We start from the raw sequence: 8053 nt of genomic DNA on the forward strand, positions 1-8053 counted from the left end.
GATGGCCAAGCGAGTTGGCCCATAGTGCAAAGCCATCGAACACGAAGATCTATCCGGGGAGGAAGACTTCTCCTTGGACATCATTGTTGTAGATGATTGAAGGGGCCATCAAACCTTTTGAGGACGGCACGGTGGAACTCTCAATGAAAACACCAATGTCGGTGTCAAAACCGGCGGATCTCGGGTAGGGGGTCCCAAACTGTGCGTCTAAGGTCGATGGTAACAGGAGACGGGGGACACAATGTTTACCCAGGTTCGGGCCCTCTCTATGGAGGTAATACCCTACTTCATGCTTGATTGATCTTGATGAATATGAGTATTACAAGAGTTGATCTACCATGAGATCGTAATGGCTAAAACCCTAGAAGTTTAGCCTGTATGACTATATATCTTTCCGGACTAAGCCCTCCGGTTTATATAGATACCTGAGGGGACTAGGGTTGTACAAAGTCCGTTACCGAGAAAGGAATATTCATATTTGGACGCCAAGCTTGCCTTCCACGCCAAGGAGAGTCCCATCTGGACATGGGAGAGAGTCTTCGGTCTTGTATCTTCACAGCCCATTAGTCCAGCCCATGTCCAACAGGCCGGACGCCCGAGGACCCCTTAGTTCAGGACTCCCTTAGTTATGGTGTACCCCATTTATGTACACTACGACCTTCCTAGTTGTTGTGTGCTCTTGTTATCAGGGTTTGGCAATAAACTCTCTGTACAGTATATTATGAACCTATCATCTGCCAACTATTCTTACTTCTGAAACCTATTTTTTGTGTACTTGTGCCAGATTATATTAATGCATGGACCATATGACAGCACATATGAGCTCTCTCATCAGAATCCAGTGATAGCACACAAGGGTTTACAGGAGCGCCCCTATATTAGAATATCCTCTGCATTACAATGATAATCTCACTACTATTTATGTTTTCATGGTTCTCAGATATTATACGTAATTACAGTGAATATCAGAATCCGTGAATCAGAAGAATATTGTGGAACACTACAACGACTTACAAAATTGGCACCAAGGCATTGAGTGCCATTATGGATGCAATGAGACTCATACGTTCCCCACCTGTAGATTCTTGTTCAGAATATGATCCTAATGACTATTCTAACCTCGAGGAGTCAAAGGCAGAGGCCTGTCCTGTTCACCCATCAAGGTGTCTGTTCTAATTTGGCAAGGTTTTATTGATTGTGCGTATCTTGCATATGTTGTCTTGCATTTCTTCTACTTTGTTGCACCGCCATCTGCTTAGTTTACTCATCATATATGTGAAGATGCCATGCCCATCCATTATCAATACATATTCCATCTATCATCATACCATGTTTTTCCACTCAAATGCTGTTCTTGTGCATCAGACATCAAAAAGGAAGAGGGTGATTGCCGAACCTGAAGGAGCACCAGCAAAGTCCTTGAAAAACGTGGTGGTGTCGGAGAAATCAGACAGCACCCCACTTATATTGGCTGTACAACCAGTGACACAAAACGTAGGACCGACTCCAGCAGACTGTACCCATACTTCACTGGCCACACCACTAGCCCCACCACACAGGACCTGCACTCCAGCAAAACGTATGCCGATTTCAGTTGCCATAGCACCAGCCGTACCACAGAAAAATCCCACTCCAGCAAAAAGTACAGCAAGTCCACCGGCCGAAGACCTATCCCAACCACAGAGATGGCCAATTCCTGCAGATTGGAACCCCATTCCAGTTATTCCCAGTTTTAAAGACAAACACCATTTTCACATCATGGGAAGATTATAATGAAGAAAAACACCATTTTCACATCTTCCTGTCCCACTTACGTGTAAGTGCTATTATTCATGGTGATTATTTTCCTGTTCTCTGCTGATTGAACACATCAATGATTTACATTACATTGTTGTAAGTAGGCGAGGGTCAATCTGGATAGTCATGACGAGCAAATCTTGCTTGCGCTTTTCAAGGAAGCATTGCAACAGTATCGGTGTTACCTGAGGAAATCACACTTTGATGGCAAGTCTATAAACGAATTTTCGGTGAAGTATCCTATGCTAAATTTAGAAGACACTGAATGGAAAAACATTGTTATGCACTGGTCTCGTTCCCAGGATGAGGTACTGTCTATGATATCACATGACAATTTGAACTTCGACTTTTTCGCATGCGCCTTACGAATCTTTTTTGCAGGAAATCAGCTTGAAGAAGAATTCCAGTTTGAAAAGAACGACAGGATATCGCAAATATGCTGCCCGCTGCTTTGCTCTTGTTAGTACCTGTTGTCCTGTATCACTATACTTGCATTCATACCTGGTTCATTATGTGATAGCAGTATGCATGATAGCTTGCTTATCAATTGTTCGCTCCAAATTTTCTAATCTGTATGAATGGTTACATTAGTGTAGAATATATCCAATGCCAATGAATTATTTTAGCTCTGCATTGTTCTTGTAAGTACCTGCTGTCCTTTATCAGTGTACTTATATTGACAGGTAGTTGTTCATATACCGTCACTCTGCAGCTTATTTTCCTTTGCCCTTCATTTTCTACGCATCAGATCTATATTTACTCTTACCATAAGGTTGGATAACACCAATGGTCCTGAAGAAGTTTAGCTCTGCATTGCTCTTGGCTTGTACCTTTTGCCTATATCGCTATACTTACATTTATAGCTACTTGGTCATGTAGCATCACTCTTAATCTTATCTTAAATATTCTCCATTTTTTCTTATATTATCACATCTATATTTACTCTTAACAAAATGTAGAATTAAGGCAATGCTTATGAAGAATATTAGTCAAACCTAAACAAATAAGGAACCTATTATTAACTAACTAGGGCAACCACCTCATGTGAGGAAAGTTCCAGATCAGGAACGAATACACGCAAATAAAACAAGTCTGATTTGCACACGGTGTTGGCATCTGATTTCTGACCAGTCTCGGCCACCACAACCAAATACAACCCATATATAAATAAGTACACACGGACGCACAAGGACCCACCAAACAATTACAAGCCGGTGCCGATGACTTGAACACGCCACATGAGACTCAACATCCAAACGCAAAACCACCTCCAGCCGCTTGACTGGACGCTCGGCAAATCACGCGAAAGCACGCTCGACGCCCGACGAAGCGATGCCGGCTCGAATTGACGCCGGAAGAAATGACGCCAAAGCACTCCTGGCCTGATTCATCAGATTTGGTAATTGTTATTTCGCAAGCTTACTTTTTATGTATACAATCTTCATAAATACTATATCAATTGATAAATTGTTCCCTGTTAATTTTGAAGACATAAGAATATGGCATACAAGAAGTTGAGTGACTTAACTACAAGGGGACAGAATTGGAATATTCAAGTGAAAGTAATGAGAATGTGGGATTCAGTGAATCCTACGACCGATGAGTTTATTAGCCTAGATATGATACTGATGGACGAGCAGGTCTGTTTTCTAATATATTAAATTAGAATTATTCTGTCATATGAAGCAAGTAACCAACCATATTTGATTCTTTTAACAGGGTGAAACAATCCATGCTATTATCTGGAAGAATCTTATAGACACTTTTAGATCAAAGATCAATGAAAAATATATTTATGCATTCAGCAATTTTCAGGTCATGGAATCCACGAAATATAGGCCACTGAGCAATGAAGTTAAAATATTATTTGCATACAATACAAAGGTAAAGGTAAAGGCTCTTTGAAAGTTTTCCCAGATTATTACTTCGAGTTTGCTACCATGGACACACTAGAGAAAGGGCAGACAAGGACACATAATGCTCAGGTATGTTTATAGTTGTAATTACGACCTCCAAATAATTGATATTTCTAATTTTATATCACTAATCTCCAAATATGCAGATGTCATTAGACTACTGACTCGAATGAAGCCAGTGGAGACAAGAATAACAAAAAGGAACCCACAACCTTCATATATCCATGAGATTGAAATCCTAATGCCAGAGTAAGTCCATATGCATATGCATGTCTCAAATTTAACTAAACCTCCCCCATGTGGTTAGCACTAACTTCTAGGATTCAATTATTTAGGGGTGTTAAAACCAGAATCATGTTATGGGGAAAGTCTGCTTATTTTTTGACCGAGGATGTAATCGGCAGCCAAACTGTCCTTATTATCACATCAACGATGGTGCAGAGATTTAATGGTAAGTGCATAGACTTACATGGAATTCTTATCATTTACAAATTCTAACTGATTGATTAAATAGGTTTGTGCCCAAAGTAAATGAGTGCGGTAAGAATATATATATATATATATAGATCTGGATATACCAGAAACACAAGAACTTCTTGATAGGTATGAAACACCACCAGTTTATTTATTTTTCACTCATAATTAGTGATTCAGGTTGATTCAAGGTTTCTTATGTACTTCATACATGTGTAGTGACTCAACAGAAGAAACCTTACCAACAATTATGAGTATAGATGTTTTATAAGTAATCAAGGAACACAAGAAGAACAGATGTTTTATAAGAGGAGAACATTACAAGAACTTACTACAATGAGGCACGGAAACCAGTCAGACCAGGTAATGCATCAGAATTCCAATAAATGATACCATCAATCTCCGTGATACGAGATAAGACCTGTATGACAATTCATTTAATATTAGTTACAACAAAACCATATTGTGATTATATATGCCTCTTAATCCCGCACCCCACCCAAATGCTAACGTTGTCTTTTTTAGGATTTTGTGCTCATAACAATAGCTACAGTGGATCGTCTGCAAGAAAATATTTAACGGTGGTACATGTCATGTGATAAGTGTCACAAATTGGCTACCAAGGAAACCTACAATTATTATTGCAAGAGTTGTGGTATATATCCAGAAAAGGTCACACCTCGGTAAGCATATTACATTACTAAAATATGAACAGGAACTGTTATATTATATTTACTCTCCACTAACATGAATCGTATGTTAGGTATCGTGTTCGACTCCAAATTAGTGACCATACATCTACTACAAGTTGCACTTTATTTGACGAGGAGGCTGCAAGATTGCTTAATACATCTACATCCAAGTTGTTGGACACACAGGATGGGAAATCAGAAGAAGCGCCAAAGATTATTCAACAATTATGTGGAAGAAAACTTATATTTAGATTCAAGCTCAATGGTAATAATCTCACACTTGGCACACAAAACTATACAGTAAAAAGAACATTTGTGCCTGATGATAGGCTTGAGATGCTCTATTTGGACAATAAAGCCGAGGAGGTAAAGCTGCTTTAACTTTTTACCATCTTCAGAACTCCTTAACTAATTTATCTTATATATGTTTCATAGGAATTGATGGATGATGAGGTGGACACCATGTTAATGAAGAAGCAAAATATGCCAGACATAAAGGTGATTGATTTTTTTAACTATATACGCACTTCAGATTTTAGAAATGTGTCTAGTTTTTGAAAATGTATATGTTTGTAGTCATAGAATAATAAAGTTTCACCTAGCAAACTTTCATGTGAACTGGTGCCTGTGGAAGAGGAACCACATGACAGCACTAGGATTGCATTAAATAAAGATAAGAGTCAAAACAAAATATCATCGGCATCACGTGAGCTCCGCAGTGGCACTAAAAGGATACTGAGATCTGTTGTAATATCAGATGAGTCAGAGGATGAATGCATTGAGACGAATATGCCTGAACAAAAGGAAAAAGGTGTTTGTGGGAACAAGAAACATGTTAAAGCAGAAGCCAAAAAAACTATGCTTGAAGATGAAGGACCAAAATCGAAGGCCAGGAGAAAAAGGATGTTACCTAGATAATTAGTGGATCAGTAGCTTATGACATAAATAGTCCGACCGTCTATTTGTATCGGCCAAGGTAAGTACAGTATTTGATTGACATCGACCATGATAAGAAGAATACTTATTAGATTAAGGGTGTGAATGTTACCAATGTTCTTAGTCTAAAATAGATTGATAACTTTCTTCATGTAGTTTCCTTTATGCACATGTTATTTCAGGCGAATCTTTATGAGGCCAGCACAATAGACAAGAACATACTATCAGACTAGAGTTTCGCACATTAGGATTTACTTCACAATTTGAAGAAACTAATACTTTGTCAAATCTATATGACGCCGGCACAATAGAAAGAAACATACCCTTCTTCATCAATAACTTAAAAGAAAGACTAGATATAAGCAAATCAATGGCATCTCGCTGACACAGGTGAGCTGCTCAACAAACCTATAACAAAATAAATATCCAGGGTGACGGATTAGCACACACAAGGTAAGGCCTTTGCAGTTTAAGAAAATAATTGACACATAAGAACCAACTTCCGGTGCATGAGGCCTTTTTAAGAGAAAAGGCATCATTTCTTGCAAACAACAAATTAAAAATACTATGGAGTTGCTATGGATAAAGTGCAAGAAAAATATTCAGTTCGCACTTAAAGTTAGTAGTGGCCTGACAGCAAGAACAATGAGGAGGCCAGCATCTCATGGTCATCCGCTGCTATTTGTATTTTCCAGATGTCAGATCTAATAACTCACTCGGCAGGTGACACGGTGATTTCCCTCGCAGCCTCCTCCACTCGGCCAAACTACAACACCTGTGCCATGGACATCTAGCCGTAGGCCAAGAAGAGGTCACCATCTTGGCCGAAACCCTTGAGAACTCTCTGCCGGACTCCACGAGGTCGTCGAGGATCCACATCCTCGAGAACGCGATGGACGCGTCCGCGTACTTGGCTCAACGTCAAACTGCGCCAGTACCTACACGAAGAGAAATAGGAAGGAATGAATCATTTGTGATGGTTTGGGCATCAATGTGGTGATTGCAAGCGGTGAGATCTTAATCAGCCACCTAATGGAAGAGGTGGTGCATGCGGATGGATAAGGATGTTGGAGGGGAACGACTGAGCTGAGAGATTTTTATTTTATATAAACTAGCAAAAATGCCCGTGCATTGCAACGGGATAAAAAGTTATCACACCACCTAGCCTCAATAAGCATTGCTAAGACCACCTCCCCCACCCATACACAGGTCAATGTCCTATATTTTAACCCCCACCCGTGTGGCCGCCTATATTTCTTCCCACCATGATTGCAGCATATATATGTCAATAAATTTGTATGAAAATATATTCTTGTACTCTATGCTTATTTGTATTAAAAAATATTGACATCTAAATGAATGGTAACAGTATGCTGAAAAGGTCTATATCTTTGGGCAACTACTTCTCAACTATCCCCAAGGTGTAAGTTGTGCTATCTATGATCATATCACTAAGGAAAATAATGGAAGATTTTTCTCAATGATTTATGCTCAGACATGATACACTTCTTCGACACTTATTATGAGTACACAACATAGTAAATCTTTGTGATGTAGCACCTGTTAGCATATGAGTTGACCTTGAGGCTTATTGTGTCTCTATGTCAGTTGTCTTAAATCCACCATCTGAAACTATAATTATGACATCATTGTGCAACTTATAAGTACAAATTTATTTAATAACTTATTATGTGCGTCTGCAAGCTAAGCATGGAACATAATCAAGCCGTGTATATGAACTCACCCCAACCATATATGGTTGCTTCATACAAAAATTAGTAGAATTTCTATTGAGAATAGAGACCTAGATTATACTCTGGGTGATAATCAGACATCAGGTTTGTTGAGGATGGGCATAGATTAAACCTGCATAAATTCACGCCATTTACTTTCCTCCATCATGAGATACGTATGTGTGCATGCAGAGATCAAACCAAACATGAGCATATATGATGAAACTGCAGCCAGCCGGTACTTATCAATTCCTTGCGTACATACCAAACATGATGGGATGATGAAGTTGGCGCCCGGCAGCTGGTACTTGTCGTCGACTCCTATGCATGCACCTTCTAAGCGTTTCATCTTTTGTTCAGTAAAGGCCAAAGAGACATTCATTAACGCCACTACTCGATCAGGATACGCCTGTGGACTTCCTCTGTAGGTACCTGATGGTAGATTGAGATGTCAGAGAATTCCGAGTCGATGGCGGGAGATGGCGGGTGTGGGGGCACGATGGGG

At 39.6% G+C, this 8053-nt stretch overlaps 1 long non-coding RNA gene across 4 annotated transcripts; it reads right to left on the reverse strand.

The window, feature by feature from the left end:
* Positions 1 to 2753: 2753 nt before the first annotated feature.
* LOC109770297 (uncharacterized) lies at positions 2754 to 7003 on the reverse strand. 4 transcript variants are annotated; one of them, XR_005754346.2, is made up of 5 exons: positions 6845 to 7003; positions 6532 to 6753; positions 6139 to 6223; positions 4520 to 4608; positions 2754 to 3179 (listed from the first exon to the last, which is right to left on the reverse strand). It is a non-coding gene; the product is annotated as an uncharacterized lncRNA (long non-coding RNA). The 4 variants fall into 4 exon arrangements; XR_005754347.2 differs by lacking the exon at positions 6139 to 6223 and having other exon boundaries at positions 6845 to 7002; XR_002234520.3 differs by lacking the exon at positions 6845 to 7003 and having other exon boundaries at positions 6532 to 6838.
* Between the last annotated feature and the right edge of the window lie 1050 nt (positions 7004 to 8053).

Source organism: Aegilops tauschii, chromosome 4 (assembly GCF_002575655.3).
Source record: "Aegilops tauschii subsp. strangulata cultivar AL8/78 chromosome 4, Aet v6.0, whole genome shotgun sequence".
NCBI classification, from domain to species: Eukaryota; Viridiplantae; Streptophyta; class Magnoliopsida; order Poales; family Poaceae; genus Aegilops; species Aegilops tauschii.